Here is an 18893-nt window from a genome sequence, read left to right as displayed (position 1 = left end):
AGATAGCCAAAAGATTGGAGTTTCAGCTTCAGCATCAGTCCTTCCAATGAATATTCAGGATTGATTTGCTTTAGGATTGACTGGTTGGATCTCCTTGCAGTTCAAAGGACTCTCAAGAGTCTTCTCCAACACCACAGTTCAAGAGTATCAATTCTTCAGTGCTCAGCTTTCTTTATACTCCAACTCTCACATTTATACATGACTACTGGAAAAACCATAGCTTTGACTAGACGGACCTTTGTTGGCAAAGTAATGTCTCTGCTTTTTAATATGCTGTCTGGGTTGGTCATAGCTTTTCTTTCAAGGAGCAAGTGCCTTTTAATTTCATGGCTGCAGTCACCATCTGCAGTGATTTTGGAGCCCCCAAAAATGAAGTCTGACACTGTTTCCATTGTTTCCCCATCTATTTGCCATGAAGTGATAGGACTGGATGCCATGATCTTACTTTTCTGAATGTTGAGCTTTAAGCCAACTTTTTCACTCTCCTCTTTCACTTTCATCAAGAAGCTCTTTAGTTGTTCTTCGCTTTCTGCCATGAGGGTGGTGTCATCTGCATATCTGAGATTATTGATATTTCTCCCGGCAATCTTGATTCCAGCTTGTGCTTCATCCAGCCAGGCATTTCACATGATGCATTCTGCATAAAGTTAAATAAGCAGGGTGACAATATACACTTGATGTACTCCTTTTCCTATTTGGAACCAGTCTATTGTTCCATGTCCAGTTCTATCTGTTGCTTCTTGACCTGCATACAGATTTTTCAGGAGGCAGGTCAGGTGGTCTGGTATTCCCATCTCTTTCAGAATTTTCCACAGTTTGTTGTGATCCACACCGTCAAAGGCTTTGGCATAGTCAATATAGAAAAAGTAGATGTTTTTCTGGAACTTTCTCGCTTTTTTTTCGATGATCCAACAGATGTTGGCAACTTTATTTCTGGTTCCTCTGCCTTTTCTAAATCCAGCTTGAACATCTGGAAGTTCACAGTTCATATACTGTTGAAGCCTGGCTTAGAGAATTTTGAGCATTCCTTTGCTAGTGTGTGAGATGAGTGCAATTGTGCAGCAGTTTGAACATTCTTTGGCATTGCCTCTTTTGGGGATTGGAATGAAAACTGACTTTTTCCAGTCCTGTGGCCACTGCTGAGTTTTCCAAATGTGCTGGCATATTGAGTGCAGCACTTTCACACCATCATCTTTTAGGATTTGAAATAGCTCAACCGGAATTCCATCACCTCCACTAGCTTTGTTTGTAGTGATACTTCCTAAGGCCCACTTGACTTTGCATTCCAGGATGTCTGGCTCTAGGTTACTGATCACACCATCATGGTTATCTGGGTCATGAAGATCTTTTTTGTATAGTTCTTCTGTGTATTCTTGCCACCTCTTCTTAATATCTTCTGCTTCTGTTAGATCCATACCATTTCTGTCCTTTATTGTGCTTATCTTTGCATGAAATGTTCCCTTGATATATCTCATTTTCTTGAAGGAATTATTTGCTACATGCAATTTTTTGTGATGCCTTTTTTCGTGAATACCCTCTGTCATGGTCCGTTGTCCCCAAGGAATATCACTTGAATTCTTTCTTCAAATTAGATAGCTGGGGGACTTCCCTGGCAGTCCAGTGGTTAAGACACTGTGCTTCCAATGCAGGGGGCATGGGTTTGATCCCTGATTGGGGAACTAAGATCCTGCATGCCCCATGGTACAGCCAACGTTTTATCATAGAACATTTGAACAGTATATATAGAATAATGACAATAGCAAAAGTCTCCTGAAATCCCAGCCTCCTAAGACAGCCACCATTAACATCTGAGGAATGCACGTTCACACATCAGCCTTCCCAGGTGGCTCAGTGGTTAAGAACCCACCTGCCACACGGGAGACTCAACACACTCAGGTTCGATCACTGGGTCAGGAAGATCCCCTGGAGAAGGGAATGCAACCCACTCCAGTAGTTTTGCCTGAGAAATCCCATAGACAGAGAGCCTGGTGGACTAGTCCATAGGGTCACAAAGAGTTGGACATGGCTGAGCATCTGAGCACATTTTCAGGCATCTCTTTATGCATTTTAGGCTGCTTTTTAAAAATCCAACCTGGTGTTGGAATCAGCTCTGATTTGTGAGTTTTAATCCAGCTCTATATAGCACTTGAGATTTCATGGCTGGGAAAGGATTTCATCTCTCTGGGCCTCATTACCTAAATCTATAAAATAGTGTGTATGTCCCCTAGGGAAGCTGTAGCAACATTTCCACAAATTAGGTGGCTTAAAAGAGCAGAAATCGCTTCTCTCTCAGTTCTGAGGGACAGAAGCCCCAAATCAAGATGTCAATAGGGGTGCACCTTCTGGAGTTTCTGAAGGCAAATTGATTTAACACCTCTCTCCTAACTTTTGCCTTATCTCCTGCATCGCAGGCAAATTCTCTATTGCTGAGCCGCCAGGGAAGCCCTCTTAACTTCTGATGAGTGCTGTCAATCATTGGTTTGGGGGCTGGAGTCACTTCATTCGGATGTCTGCTTCCATGTTGTCATGCTCTTCACCTCCATGTCTATTCTTCTCTTAGTGGGAAGGGCACTTGTCATTAGATGTAAGCCCCAGCATATTTATTGGAAGGACTGATGCTGATACTGAAACTCCAATCCTTTGGCCACCTGATGCAAAGAGCTGACTCACTGGAAAAGACCCTGATGCTGGGAAAGATTGAGGGCAGGAGGAGAAAGGCATGATAGAGGATGAGATGGTTGGATGGCATCACCGACTCAATGGACATGAGTTTGAGCAAACTCGGAGAGATAGTGAAAGACAGTGAAGCTGGCATGCTGCATTTCATGGGGTCACAGAGTCGGACACAACTCAGCAAATGAACAATGACCAAGACCATCCAAGACGATCTGACCTCAAGAATCCTAACTGAAGTACATATACCAAGATCCTTTGTCTAAAGAAACTCACATTCACAGTTTCCAGGTGAACATATTCTTGCTGGGGGGAAGAGGAGTTTGGTTGGGATTCCCCAATTAACCTAGTACAAATGAGTATAATAGTTGTTTCTTCCTAGAGTTACTGTGCTAAACAAGTTAGATGGGATAATGTATACACAGTTCTTGGCATGTGAAAGATGATTAATAAATGCTGTGCATTAATAATCTTATCTGGAGGGCACTGTTTCTTGAAATCTTTTCTGGAAGAATAAAGTAAGATATAAATAAACAAACAAACCTGAATGAATAATTGTGAAGTTCAAAGGGGTGCCAAAAATGTGGTTTTCTTGAATCTCCAGGAGCTCTCTCTCATATTTTAAAGAGGAGATTTTATATATATATAAATATATATTATATATTTATATATATATAATATATATATTTATATTTATATTATATATATATTTTACATATATATGTATTTATGCTCTGATCTTTTTCCCTACTCTGTCCCTATAATTTCTCTCTTCTCTCCAGCTTTCTTTCTTCCTGTGGCAGCTCAACAGGTTGGCCATTTTACTTGGGAAAAAAGAAAGCTTCAGAGGGCATGGATGCTTTTAAATCAATTAGGCGAATTACAGTTTATTTAGAATGAAAAGCCTCCCATTCATTTCAACATGGAGCTTTTCATAAGTTTGTGACATTGAGGTTCAATAGAAATTCTTTGAAGCTTCATTATTTTGAGGCACAGAGTTGCTGTGATATTTTTTAAAAATCTGATAAATGAAAATCAAGACTTAGGAAAGCTGAATGAGGAAGTGACTGTTCATCACACAAAAAGACGTGTCCTTGACCAAAAGATGCTCCTAGTGCATTTCTGGCAGCTTGATTTTACAAGAGGTGGGTAATAATAAAGCAAGAAAAACAATGGAGTCAGAGTCCAGAGAAATAGTTTATTCTGGGCTAGGCTACCCTCTAACTGTGTGGCATCTGCTGGAAGAGTAACCTCTCTTGATTTTTCTACTGTAAAATGAAGGAGACTTAGAAGTCATAATGACTAAGTTCTCCCAGCTTTGACCTTCTAGAGCCCAGCAGCCAACACTTTCCATTCATCCTTCGAAAGAGTTAATTTCACTCCCTTCATTAGTGGCCAGGGAAGCATTTGAGTTGAATTCAGCACATTTTCTGCAGTTGAAACTCCCCTCATGGCATTTGTTGACTTGGGATCTTCCAGGACTTTTGATCTAAGGACAGGACGTTCCAAAATGAATGAGCAAGATAGGAAATAAGCCAACCGGCACAGGAAGCTGAATAACACTCTTAAGACAATGCATTCAGACCAGTCCCAAGACTGTGTGTCCACTTATCCAGTAGCAGGTTTCCAGGTGAAGCCCATGGACGGAAAAAGCAAGAAGGACTTTTATGACTAGAAGGAGATTTGGCTTTTTTCATAAAGGAGTCGGTTAAACAAGGACCGACCACATTTTCTAATTCCTGGCCCATCCCATCACATGTTATACAGAATCAATGCTTGGCAAGAATGATTCTTGTGACCCAGTGGCTCTTTGTCAACTAGTCAGGAGGCACAGAGGACAAATTATTTCCTAGGGAACACTGACCACGGGGAAGAATTTCCATCAACTCAGGTGGTGGGAGAAAACATGGACAGAGAGGAATACATTATGGATATTGTTGAGCGGCTGGTCTAGGTGTCCACACCCTGTTAATCCCCTGTTTGCCTCTTACCCCTTCCCTTCTGGGCCCGTTTCATAATGGTCTGCGTTATCATCCTTACAATCAACACCACTTTCTTCTTCTCTTCCTCCACCTCCTTCTCCTCCTCCTCTTTCTCCTCCCCTCCTTCACCTTCCCCTTTCCCTTCTCCTCTTCCTCATCTTCCTTCCTCCTTCCATTTCTCCTCATCATACTCTTCATTGTCTCAATCAGCAGCACATCTGCCATTTTCTTCCATGTTTACTGTATATCTGACAATACGCAAAGTACTTTACATTCACTTTCTCATAACCATCACAACCAGTCTTAGGAGGTCGGGTTTCCTCCTCTGAATAGACACTGAGCAGAAGATTTAGGTGCACATAGCTTTTTTGGCGGCAGAGTGGGGGTGATCCCAGCAAACGTGGGGAGAGAAGCAGAGACAGGAAGGAAAGCAGAGATTAAAGTTGCGTTAATGAGCGGCTAGTGGTGAGGTTAACTGGGGCATAGTCCAGCCAATGAACACCAGGACTTCCTACAAATCTGAGCACACTGAAGAATTCTCCCAGTGAGAGAGGAGAGTTACTCACCGCATCTCATTCCCCCAGCTGAGCTGACTCCTGGGGGTGTCCACTCCCTGGTGCTTCTGATCTGCCCCATCCTGGACAGTCAGAGAAAGCCCTTAGGCAGCGGGACTGAACGTTAGCATATTGGGAACTGCCCACCTAACCTAGGGCTTCCCTGGTGGCTCAGGTGGTAAAGAAGCTGCCTGCAGTGCAGGAGACCCCGGTTAGATCCCTGGGTTGGGAAGATCTCCTGGAGAAGGGAATGGCTACCCACTCCAGTATTCTTGCCTGGGAAATTCCATGGACAGAGGAGCCTAGGGGATTCAGTCCACCCACAAAAAGTTGAACACGACTGAAGCAAGTGAGCACACACGCACACGGCTTGTGGAATCTTAGTTCCCCCAGTCAAGGATCAAACCCACATTCCCTGTGGTGGAAGCATGGAGCCCTAACCACTGGACCACCAGGGTGGTCCCTACCCTACATTATTAATTCCTATAATGATCTGGCCCTCTGGTCTCCCACCTAGAATATGATGTTTTCAAAAGGACAATGAGGACATTACCTGGGGTAGAGTCTAACAAGATAAGGTGACAGGGAAAACAAGGCAAATTCAAACTCCTTTTTCCTTCCTGATAGTCAGCCACACCAGGCAGCTACAACTGGCCACTGCGTATGTGTCTTAAATAGAAGGAGATAAGGTCTGTAGAAACCTGTAGATGTCTAGCCAGGTCCAGACTGGGACGCATCCCTGTGAGCTGCCTGGAGTCAAAGCTTGGTTCTAGGTTCTACTTCTTTCCTTGGCTCCTTACAGTCTGTTCTCAATCCAACAGCAGCCAGAGTGAACCTACTTTAAAAAAAAAAAAAAAAAGCTCATATCATGCCTCTGTCCAAAATCAAACAGTGATTTCCTTTCCTCTCAGAGAAAAGCAAAGCCTTGACAGTAGTCACAAAGGCCACAGATGGCACGGTATGAACATGACTTCCTTTTATCTCTGCCTCCTTTCTGAACATCTTCCCCGGGCTCCCTCCACTCCAGTCATGCTGATCCTCTTGATGACTCTGGGACCAGAGCGTATGCTCAGGCCATTTCCACTGGCTGTTCCCTCCTTCTGGAAGGTTCTTCCTCCATGACCCCATGACTCACGCCTGTGCTTCCTTCAAGGTCTTTGTCAAATGTCGCCTTCTCAATAAGGATTTCCCCAGCTACATCATTTAAATGACAGCCAGCTGTCATCCTCGCCCCACTGCCAAGGCTCAATCCTCCTTAGCCTACTCTATCTTTATTGACCTTTAACAGATGGTAAAACTTGCCTATTTACCTATTGATTAACTCATTGTTTGTGGTCTGTCTCTCTCCCAGTAGAAGAGTGGTTCTCAACCAAAACATCTAACAAAGCCTGGAGATAATTTTGGTTGTCACAGCTGAGGAGGGGAGCTGCTGGAATTGGTGGATAGAGGTCAGGGATGCTGTTATATACCCTACAATGCACAGGAAGGACAGTCCCCCACAACAAGTAAATTCTCTGGCTCACATACCAGTAGCACTGAAGTTGAGGAACCATGCCATAGAATGAAGCTTCACCAGGATAGGGCTTGTTGCCTGATTGTTGTTGTTGTTTATTGCTAGATCCCAACATCTAGAGCAGGGCTTCCCAGGTGGCTCAAGTGGTAAAGAATTCACCTGCCAATGCAGGAGCTGCAGGAGACACAGGTCTGATCCCTGGGTCGGGAAGATGCCCTGGAGGAGGAAATGGCAACACACTCCAGTATTCTTGCCTGGAGAACCCTATGGACAGAGGCGCCTGGTGGGCTGCAGTCCATGGAGTTGCAAAGAGACTGAAGCAGCTGAGCACAACGTCTAGAACGGTGCTTGGCACACAGCCTTCACTCAATAAATATTTGGGAGTGAATAATCCCTAGAAATGGTTCCCAGAGTGAAGACTTTGCAATTCATTGATATCTTAAGGGATGTAAAAATTCTTCTTCAAATCAGCAGCAGAACAAATAAGCAGACACTAGTCATACAGTAAGAAAGATCCAGATCCTTGTTTGAAAAGGAATCATTTTCACCGGAAAAAAAGAAAGATGTCCCTCCAGCAGCCCCACCCGGAACTCACACAATGTGTTCTAAGTTTAACAGATCTTATGCTCTCTCTGCTGAAAGCCTTGGCTCCAGCCCATAATATCTCTGAATCCAGGAAACCATTATGACTGATCAGGGTCAGAGGTTGCTCCTATTGTAACCCACTTCCTCCATCAGAGTTTTAAATTTGGAAAAACGTTCTTACAGCTATTGTGTGGAATGTCAGCTCTCAGATAACCTCAGAATTATTTTTATTTGTCTACCGTGACCCCCCACCACCACCAAAAAAAGTTTGAAAAAAAAAGAAAGAAAGAAAAATGCAGAGTGGGAGGGGGCTTTCCTCAGAAAGTAATATTCATGGACAAGGAGTCAGCTAAGAGCCAGCTGGTATTTTCAGCCTTTAATTGAACAAAAGGAAGGAGATGTCAGATTCCCAAAGGGCCCTCCCAAATGAAATTCCATTTCTTTTTTAAGATGACTAGAATAGGGAAAAGATCAGAGCCCTAAAGGAATAACATCATTGGGTGATGGTAAGCATTTTAAATTTTAAGGAGGTTGTTCTAGAAACCTTGGAAATTTCTGGAACATTCTGCCCACCATTTAGATCAAGAAGAGCTGGAGCATCCATAGATATGTTCTGCATCAGGTATATCTCTGTATTGGACCAGCAAGAGAGGAGGAGACAAAGGGCAGGTGATAGGGAATGTTGAATCTTGGAATTATGTACAGTGGTAGCAAGAAGAAGGTTGTTTGGGCCAATGGTGTAGAACAATTGAGCACATTTCCATCTTTGGGGAGAATGCATGCCAGAGGAAGGAATAGGAAGATGATCTCTGATGCACTTACAAGGTCAAAAAATCTATTTTAGCCAAAAATTCTAAAAATGTTCATGGAGCCCCTACTCTGTATAAGACTTGGTGCTAGATATTAGTAGTACAAAGACAGAAGCACTGAATGGTGATGCCAAATGCAAGGCTTTTGGCATGGGATTAAATCCTTGCACTACCACTTACTTCCTAGATGAGGCTGAGCATCTTATTTAATCCCACTAAGACTTAGTTTCCTCATCTGTAGAATGGCATTGAAAAGAATAGACACCTACCTCCTGGAGTGGTTGTGACGATGCTATTTAGCAAAGTACTCAGCACGTGGAAAGTATTCAACAGTAAATGATAATATCACTAGAAGTAAGATGAGGTCCCTTCCCTTACACTGTTCATAATCTAGTGGGGCATGTATCCTTATAATTAAAGGAGCAACCAGGACTTCCCTGGTGGCCCATGTTTAAGAATCTGCCTGCGAATGCAGAGGACACACATTCAATTCCTGGTCTGGGAAGATCCCACATGCTGTGGGGCAACTAAGCTCACAAGCTGCAACTACTGAGCTCAGGCTTCCTAGAGCCCATGCTTTGCAACAAGAGAAGCCACCACAATGAGAAACCCACACACCTCAACTAGAGAAAACACACATGCAACAACAAAGACCCAAAAATAAATAAATAAAAGAGTAACCAACATTAACTGTGTATTCACTGTGTGCCAACTTGTAAAGCTGACCATAGTCTTTACAAATATTAACTCATCGAATCCCACAAACACCTGTGATAGACCTAAGTGCTGTTCATTGGTACACCTGGTTCTTTTTCTGCCCTTAGGACAACTGTATGGGGTTGAATTGAGTTGTTACATCTTACAGAAAAACCCAAACAAATGTTTCGGCCAACGCAATACTTCCCTTACAAATAGCTCTGAAAAGAAGAAAAGCAAAAAGCAAAGGAGAAAAGGAAAGATATAAAGCATCTTAATGCAGAGTTCCAAAGAATAGCAAAGAGAGATAAGAAAGCCTTCCTCAGCGATCAATGCAAAGAAATAGAGGAAAACAACAGAATGGGAAAGACTGAAAATCTCTTCAAGAAAATTAGAGGTACCAAGGGAATATTTCATGCAAAGATGGGCTCGATAAATGACAGAAATGGTATGGACCTAACAGAAGCAGAAGACATTAAGAAGAGGTGGCAAGAATACACAGAAGAACTATACAAAAAAGATCTTCACGACCAACATAATCACAATGGTGTGATCACTCACCTAGAGCCAGACATCTTGGAATGTGAAGTCAAGTGGGCCTTAGAAAGCATCACTATGAACAAAGCTAGTGGAGGTGATAGAATTCCAGTTGAGCTATTTCAAACCCTGGAAGATGATGCTATGAAAGGCTGCACTCAATATGCCAGCACATTTGGAAAACTCAGCAGTGGCCACAGGACTGGAAAAAGTCAGTTTTCATTCCAATTCCAAAGAAAGACAATGCAAAAGAATGCTCAAACTACCGCACAATTGCACTCATCTCACATGCTCGTACAGTAATGCTCAAAATTCTCCAAGCCAGGCTTCAGCAATACGTGAACTGCAAACTCCCTGATGTTCAAGCTGGTTTTAGAAAAGGCAGAGGAACCAGAGATCAAATTGCCAACATCCCCTGGATCATGGAAAAAGCAAGAGAGTTCCAGAAAAACATCTATTTCTGCTTTATTGACTATGCCAAAGCCTTTGACTATATAGATCACAATAAACTGTGGAAAATTCTTCAAGAAATGGGAATACCAGATCACCTGACCTGCCTCTTGAGAAACCTATATGCAGGTCAGGAAGCAACAGTTAGAACTAGACATGGAACAACAGACTGGTTCCAAATAGGAAAAGGAGTACATCAAGGCTGTAGATTGTCACCCTGCTTATTTAACTTCTATGCAGAGTACATCATGAGAAAACACTGGGCTGGAAGAAGCACAAGCTGAAATCAAGATTGCCAGGAGAAATATCAATGACCTCAGATATGCAGATGACACCACCCTTATGGCAGAAAGTGAAGACGAACTAAAAAGCCTCTTGATAAAGTGAAAGAGGAGAGTGAAAAAGTTGGCTTAAAGCTCAACACTCAGAAAACAAAGATCATGGCATCTGGTCCCATCACTTCATGGGAAATAGATGAGGAAACAGTGGAAACAGTGTCAGACTTTATTTGGGGGGGGGGGCTCTAAAATCACTGCAGATGGTGACTGCAGCCATGAAATTAAAAGATGCTCACTCCTTGGAAGGAAAGTTATGATCAACCTAGATAGCATATTGAAAAGCAAAGACATTACTTTGCCAACAAAAGTCCATCTAGTCAAGGCTATGGTTTTTCCAGTGGTCATGTATGGATGTGAGAGTTGGACTGTTAAGAAAGCCGAGTGCCAAAGAATTGATGCTTTTGAACTGTGGTGTTGGAGAAGACTTGAGAGTGCCTTGGACTGCAAGGAGATCCAACCAGTCCATTCTAAAGGAGTTCAGTCCTGGGTGTTCTTCGGAAGGACTGATGCTAAAGCTAAAACTCCAATACTTTGGCCACCTCATGCAATGAGTTGACTCATTGGAAAAGACCCTGATGCTAGGAAAGATAGAAGAAAAGAGGAGAAGGGGACGACAGAGGATAAGATGGTTGGATGGCTTCACCAACTCGATGGACATGAGTTTGAGTGAACTCTGGGAGTTGGTGATGGACAGGGAGGCCTGGCGTGCTGCAGTTCATGGGGCCACAGAGTTGGACACGACTGAGAGACTGAACTGAATTGAATACTTGCCTATGTCTCTTACATTTGGGTTGGAAAAGTGAAAGTTGTTCAGTCGTGTCTGACTCTTTGCAACCCCATGGACTATATAGTCCATGGAATTCTCCAAGCCAGAATATTGGAGTGGGCAGCCTTTCCCTTCTCCAGATGATCTTCCCAACCCAAGGATCAAACCCAGGTCTCCCACATTGCAGGCAGATTCTTTATCAGCTGAGCCACAAAGGAAATCCATTTGGGTTGGGCCAAGTTCTAATTCTGACCAGTTGAGTATGGGAGACAATGAGGCCTGCCACTGCCTGGTTGGACCACTGAATTGGCAGTGCATGACCCTGATGCATATGACCTTCCCCTTGCCACCATGAAAAGTGCCGCTCCAGTTGGTGGGGCCTTGGTCACCGTACAAATTCAGTTGCTAGTTGCCCAGAGCAACTATCCTTGCACACCTTGTTCAGTTCAGTCATTCAGTCGTGTCTGACTCTTTGTGACCCCATGGATTGCAGCATGCCAGGTCTCCCTGTCCATCACCAACTCCCAGAGCCTACTCGAATCCATTGTCCATCACATCAGTGATGCCATTCAACCATCTCATCCTCTGTTGTCCCCTTATCCTCCCGTCTTCAATCGTTCCCAGCATCAGGGTCCTTTCCCAGCATAAGGATCCTTTCCAATGATTAAGTTCTTAGCATCAGGTGGCCAAACTATTGGAGTTTCAGCTTCAGCATCAGTCCAGTGAATATTCAGGACTGATTTCCTTTAGGATTGACTGGTTGGATCTCCTTACAGTCCAAGGGACTCTCAAGCGTCTTCTCCAACACCACAGTTCAAACGCATCAATTCTTTGGTGCCCAGCTTTCTTTATAGTCCAACTCTCACATCCATACATGACTCCTGGAAAAACCATAGCTTTGACTAGATGGACATTTGTTGGTAAAGTAATGTCTCTGCTTTTTAATATGCTTTCTAGGTTGGTCATAGCTTTATTTTCCCAAGGAGCAAGCGTCTTTTAATTTCATGGCTACAGTCACCATCCTTTCTCTTTCTTTCTGATTTTCTCACTTCCCTATCAATTCTCCCTGGAATTACTTCCCCAAAAATCTTCTCACACTCAAATCCTAGTTGCTTTGGGGATTATCCACTCCAAAATAGCCATCTTAACCCATGGAGGTTAAATCTTGGAAATCCCATTTAGAATTACCTAGAGATGAGCTAAGCTCACTATCAGGTCAACAAAGTGGGTGTTGTTCCAACCCATTAATACAGCTTATCTTGAAATATCTTCTATTTTCCTAAATGTTCTTTGCTTACTCTTAGTCTGAAGGTGGGGATGATAGGAAAGGTGCCCCTGCTGGTGTGCAGAGGACATATAGTATGAGTAAGAAATAAATCTGTTTCGGTTTAAGCAACTGTTTCGGTTAAGGTGACTCCTTTGGTTTAAGTGACTGTTTTGGTTAAAGTGACTCCTTGGAAGAAAAGTTATGACCAACCTAGATAGCATATTCAAAAGCAGAGACATTACTTTGCCGACTGAGGTCTGTCTAGTCAAGGCTATGGTTTGTCCTGTGGTCATATATGGATGTGAGAATTGGACTGTAAAGAAGGCTGAATGCAGAAGAATTGATGCTTTTGAACTGCGGTGTTGGAGAAGACTCTTGAGAGTCCCTTGGACTGCAAGGAGATCCAACCAGTCCATTCTGAAGGAGATCAGCCCTGGGATTTCTTTGGAAGGAATGATGCTAAAGCTGAAAGTCCAGTACTTTGGCCACCTCATGCGAAGAGTTGACTCATTGGAAAAGACTCTGATCCTGGGAGGGATTGGGGGCAGGAGAAGAAGGGGATTACCGAGGATGAGATGGCTGGATGGCATCACGGACTCGATGGATGTGAGTCTGAGTGAACTCCGGGAGTTGTTGATGGACAGGGAGGCCTGGCGTGCTGCGATTCATGGGGTCTCAAAGAGTTGGACACGACTGAGCGACTGAACTAAACTGAACTGAACTGAACTATTGATGAAAAAAAGTAAGATTTTGCCTGACTCTTATACAGCCCTCTGGATAAATATCATTCCCACGCTGTGGTGTTGGAGAAGACTCTTGAAAGTCCCTTGGACTACAAGGAAATCCAACCAGTCAAACCTAAAGGAAATCAGTCCTGAATATTCACTGGACTGATGCTGAAGCTGAAACTCCAATATTTTGGCCACCTGATGCAAAAAACTGTCTCATTTGAAAAGACCCTGATGCTGGGAAAGATTGAACACAGGAGAAGAAGGGGATGACAGAGAATGAGATGTTTGGATGGCATCACCAACTCAATGCACATGAGTTTAAGTAAGCTCCGGGAGTTGGTGATGGACAGGGAGGCCTGGCATGCTGCAGTCCATGGGGTCGCAAAGAGTCAGACACGACTGACCGACTGAACTGAACTGAACTCTGCAGGCAGAGAACTTGTGTGCAAAGGTTAAAGTGACATGCCTGGTTTCTAGATCTCACAGCTAGCAAGTGTAGGGGACAGAATTCACCCCCACTTCTAAAGCCAAAGTTAATGCTCAAAACTGCTCTACCACATGAAGAAAAAGATGATCAACAAGCATGTGAAAAGCTGTTCAATATCGCTCATTATTAGAGAAATGCCGATCAAAACTACAATGAGGTATCACCTCACACAGTCAGAATGGCCATCATCAAAAAGTCTACAAAAAAATAAATGCTGAAGAAGGTGTGGAGAAAAGGGAACCCTCCTGCACTGTTGGTGGTGGCACTGTTGATATTGCCACTGTGGAGTACAGTATGGAGATTCCTTTAAAAACTGGGAATAAAATTAACATATGGTCCAGCAACCCCACTACTGGGCATATACCCTGAGAAAATCATAATGGAAAAAGACACATGTACCCCACTGTTCATTGTAGCAGTGTTTACAATAGCTAGGACACGGAAGCAACCTAGATGTCTATTGGCAGATGAATAGATAAAGAAGTTGTAGTACATATATAGAATGGAATATTACTCTGCCATAAAAGGAATGCATTTGATTCAGTTTTAATGTGGTGGATGAACCTAAAGCCTGTCGTACAGAGCGAAGTGAGTCAGAAAGAAAAAAAAATCATATATTAACTTCTATATATGGAATCTAGAAAAACGTTATTGATGAAGCTATTTGCAGGGTAGTAATAGACATGCAGACATAGAGAACAGGCTTTGGGCTCAGTGGGGAAAGGCAAGGGTGAGGCGAATTGAGAGAGTAGCCTTGAAACATATACATTATCATATGTAAAACAGGTAGCTAGAGGGAAGTTGCTGTATAACAGGAAGCTCAACAAGGTGCTCTGCGACAACCTAGAGGGGTAGGCTGGGGTGGGGAGTTGGAGGTAGGTTCAAGAGGGAGGAGACATATGTGTACTTATGGCTGATTCATGTTGTTGTATGGCAGAAGCCAACACAATATTGTAAAGCCATTATCCTCCAATTAAAAATAAATTTTCAAAAATCTAAAATAAGATATAAGCAAAGATATATAAGTAAGTAAAGAATTATAAGTTATAGGAGGACTTTTCACAGCATGAAGACTTTGTTGACAGCGTAGGATGTCACTACTCAAGGGAAACTATGCCTTCTCCTGAGAATTGCAAACAGGACAGAAAAACACTCAGTTGCCCAAAATAGGCTGATGCCTCTGCTGTCGATAAAATGACCAAGTGTAGCATCCAGAAGTGAGAAGGTGCTGAGTACATTAATATGTGACTAGCAGGATGGGCAGAAGGAGGGAGTGCAGGAGAGATCTCTTTTCCTACTGCCGTCCAACACACCGCCATCACACAGGGCAGAAATACAGGCTCTCTGGCCTTGAGCTTGGGCACGCCTTGCTTCTTCATCTCCTTCATCATGAATTCAGACTGATCTCATCTGTAGCATCTCTTCTAAGAAAAAAGGGCTGCCTCCAAAGAGCTACCAGTCCAACTTCCTGGACTAGCCGGTCATTAACATATAATGATCACAGAAGAGATGTGATACACTTGGTAACACTGGGCTGCAGAAAACTCACAGGAGGAAAGAACAAATAAGTAAGCAGTAGAGAGATCTGGATTGAAGGCAAAGGAGAAGGGGTAGCAGAGGAAAAGACGGTCAGTTAGCATCACTAACTCAATGTGTTTCGTGCAAAGCAGAAGATATTAAGAAGAAGTGGCAAGAATACACAGAAGAACTGTACAAAAAAGATCTTCACGACCCAGATAATCATGATGGTGTGATCACTCACCTAGAGCCAGACATCCTGGAATGCAAAGTCAAGTGGGCCTTAGGAAGCATCACTACAAACAAAGCTAGTGGAGGTGATGGAATTCCAGTTGAGCTATTTCAAATCCTAAAAGACAATGGTGTGAAAGTGCTGCACTCAATATGTCAGCAAATTTGGAAAACTCAGCAGTGGCCACAGGACTGGAAAAGGTCAGTTTTCATTCCAATCCCAAAGAAAGGCAATGCCAAAGAATGCTCAAACTACCACACAATTGCACTCATCTCACATGCTAGCAAAGGAATGCTCAAAATTCTCCAAGCCAGGTTTCAGGAGGAAACTTCAGGAGGAAGTTCATGTGAACTGTGAACTTCCAGATGTTCAAGGTGGTTTAAAAGGCAGAGGAACCAGAGATCAAATTGCCGACATCCGCTGGATCATCAAAAAAGCAACAGAGTTCCAGAAAAACATCTATTTCTGCTTTATTGACTATGCCAAAGCCTTTGAGTGTGTGGATCACAATACACTGTGGAAAATTCTGTAAGAGACGGGAATACCAGACCATCTGACCTGCCTCTTGAGAAACCTATATGCAGGTCAGGAAGCAACAGTTAGAACTGGACATGGAACAACAGACTGGTTCCAAATAGGAAAAGGAGTACATCAAGGCTGTAGATTGTCACCCTGCTTATTTAACTTCTATGCAGAGTACATCATGAGAAACGCTGGGCTGGAAGAAACACAAGCTGGAATCAAGATTGCCAAGAGACATATCAATAACCTCAGATATGCAGATGACAGCACCCTTATGGCAGAAAGTGAAGAAGAACTAAAGAGCCTCTTGATAAAGTGAAAGAGGAGAGTGAAAAAGTTGGCTTAAAGCTCAGCATTCATAAAACTAAAATCATGGCATCTGGTCCCATCACTTCATGGCAAGTAGATGGGGAAACAGTGGAAACAGTGGCTGACTTTATTTTGGGGGGCTCCAAAATCACTGCACATGGTGATTGCAGCCATGAAATTAAAAGACGCTTACTCCTTGGAAGGAAAGGATCAACCTAGACAGCATATTAAAAAGCAGAGACATTACTTTGCCAACAAAGGTCTGTCTAGTCAAGGCTATGGTTTTTCCAGTGGTCATGTATGGATGTGAGAGTTGGACTGGAGAGCTTTTCTTAAAGCTGACCACCAAAGAATTGATGGGTTTGAACTGTGCTGCTGGAGAAGACTTTTGAGAGTCCCTTGGACTTCAAGGAGATCCAACGAGTGCATCCTAAAGGAAATCAGTCCTGAATATTCGCTGGAAAGGCTGATGCTGAAGCTGAAACTCCAGTACTCTGGCCACCTGATGCAGAGAGTTGACTCATTGGAAAAGACCCTGATGCTGGGAAAAATTGCGGGCAGGAGAAGGGGACAACAGAAGGCGCGATGGTTGGATGGCATCACTGACTCAATGGACATGAGTTTGGGTAAGCTCTGGGAGTTGGTGATGGACAGGGAGGCCTGGCGTGCTACAGTCCATGGGGTCGTAAAGAGTCAGACATGACTGAGCAATTGAACTACAACACAGATACCTTTGGACCCAGTGGGAAGTACCAGAATATTTTATTTTTCAAATGTAAAACAAGCAGGGCTTTACAAATGTGGGGAACCCTGAGCCAAAGAGAAAACTCTGGGAGGCAGCAGAACTTACCCGGCATCCTTTACCTGTGATCTTTTCTTTTTTAAAAAATTTTTATTGGAGCATAGCTGCTTTACAATGTTGTGGTAGTTTCCGCTTTACAGAAAAGTGAATCTACCATATGCATGCATGCCTGCACGCATGCTAAGTCGCTTCAGTCGTGTCTGACGACGTGCAACCCTGTGGTCTGTAGCCCACCAGGCTCCTCTGTCAATGGGATTCTCCAGGCAAGAATACTGGAGTGGGTTGTCATTTCCTTCTCCAGGGGATCTTCCCGACTCAGGAATCAAACTGAAGTCTCTCGCGTCTTCTGCATTGCAGGAGGATTCTTTACCACTGAACAGTGGGGGAAGCCCATATGTACACATATATCCCCTCTTTTTTGTTTTTTGGATTTCCTTCCCATTCAAGTCACCAAAGAATATCGAGGAGAATTCTCTGTGCTGTACAGTAGCTTCCCATTAGTCATCTGGTTTTTGTTTGTTTGTTTTTTGTTTTATAGCTAGTAGTGTATCTATGTCAATCCCAACCTCTCAAGTCATCCCTCCCCTTTCACCCCTTGGTGTCCATACGTTTGTTCTCTATACCTGTGTCTCTATTTCTGCTTTGCAAGTAGATCCATCTGTACCATTTTCCTAGATTCCACATAGGTGCGTTCATATACGATATTTGTTTTTCTCTTTCTGACTTCACTCTGATTGTAAGCTCATCCATACCCCTCAAGCTTTCCATGTTTGCCAAAGACCTCTTCCTGCAAGCCGGGGTCAGGCCAGGGAGGAGAATAAGGCTGACCTTCCACTCCCATAACCTAAGAGCACACACCTCCCTAAACTTCATAGCCTAAGCACCTCACTCCCCTTGCCTTGCTGCTAAGTCATGTCAGTCGTGTCCAACTCCGTGCAACCCCACAGACAGCAGCCCACCAGGCTCCCCCGTCCCTGGGATTCTCCAGGCAAGAACACTGGAGTGGGTTGCCATTTCCTTCTCCAATGCATGACAGTGAAAAGGGAAATGAAGTCATTCAGTCGTGTCCGACTTTTTGCCACCCCATGAACTGCAGCCTACCAGGCCCCTGCGTCCATGGGAGTTTCCAGGCAAGAGTACCGGGGTGGATCGCCAGTGCCTTCTCCGGCCCAGAGTTTCAAGCACCTATGTCTTCCTGCCTGGAGCTTTTTCTACCTGAAGGAGCAGGTTCAGCCTTGAGCCAGGCAGGCTAGCACTGCCAGGGAGTTGATCAGCCTGGCAGGAGCTCCAACCAGTGACAAATATGAGCTAGAGGATGGCTGTTCCTGCTTCCTCATCCCTCAGGTGGGACAGCGCTAAAGCCTGCCCTACACCAGGGCTCCGCAACCCCTGGGATCTAACGCCTGATGATCTGAGGTGGAGCTGATGTTAATACCAAGAGGAATAAAGGGCACAATAAATGTAATGCTCTTGAATCATCCCCAAACCATCCTCCACCCCAAGAGGGTCAAAAAGTTATCTTTTTGGTCCCTGGGGCCAAAAAGCTTGGGATTGCTGCTCCACGCCATTTTTCAGAAATCCCAAGTGTAGGGCTGCCAGATTGAGCAAATTCAAATACAACAAGCCCAGTTAACTTTGAATTTGAGATGAATGATGGAAAAGAGCGTACATAGGGCCTGTATAATATTTGGGACATAAATGTAAAAATTACCACCCTGAGAAAAACCACAACTGAAAAAGACACACACACCCCCAAAGTTCACTACAGCACTATTTACAACAGCCAAGACCTGGAAGCAAGCTAGATGTCCATCACAGATGAATGGATAAAGAAGTTGTGGTGCATATATACAATGGAACGTTACTCAGCCATAAGAAGGAATGAATTTGAGTCGGTTCTGGTGAGGTAGATGAACCTAGAGCCTGTTCCATAGAGTGATGTAAGTCAGGAAGAGAACAATATCACATATTAACATATACATATGGAATCCAGAAAGGTGGTGCTGATGAACCTATTTGTAGGGCAGAAATAGGGACTCAGACATAGAGAACAGACTTACGGACACAGCAGGGGAAAGAGGGGGTGGGATGAATTGAGAGAGTAGTACTGAAACATGTACAT

Source organism: Budorcas taxicolor, chromosome 17 (assembly GCF_023091745.1).
Source record: "Budorcas taxicolor isolate Tak-1 chromosome 17, Takin1.1, whole genome shotgun sequence".
NCBI lineage: Eukaryota > Metazoa > Chordata > Mammalia > Artiodactyla > Bovidae > Budorcas > Budorcas taxicolor.
Note: the sequence above shows the minus strand (reverse complement) of the source record.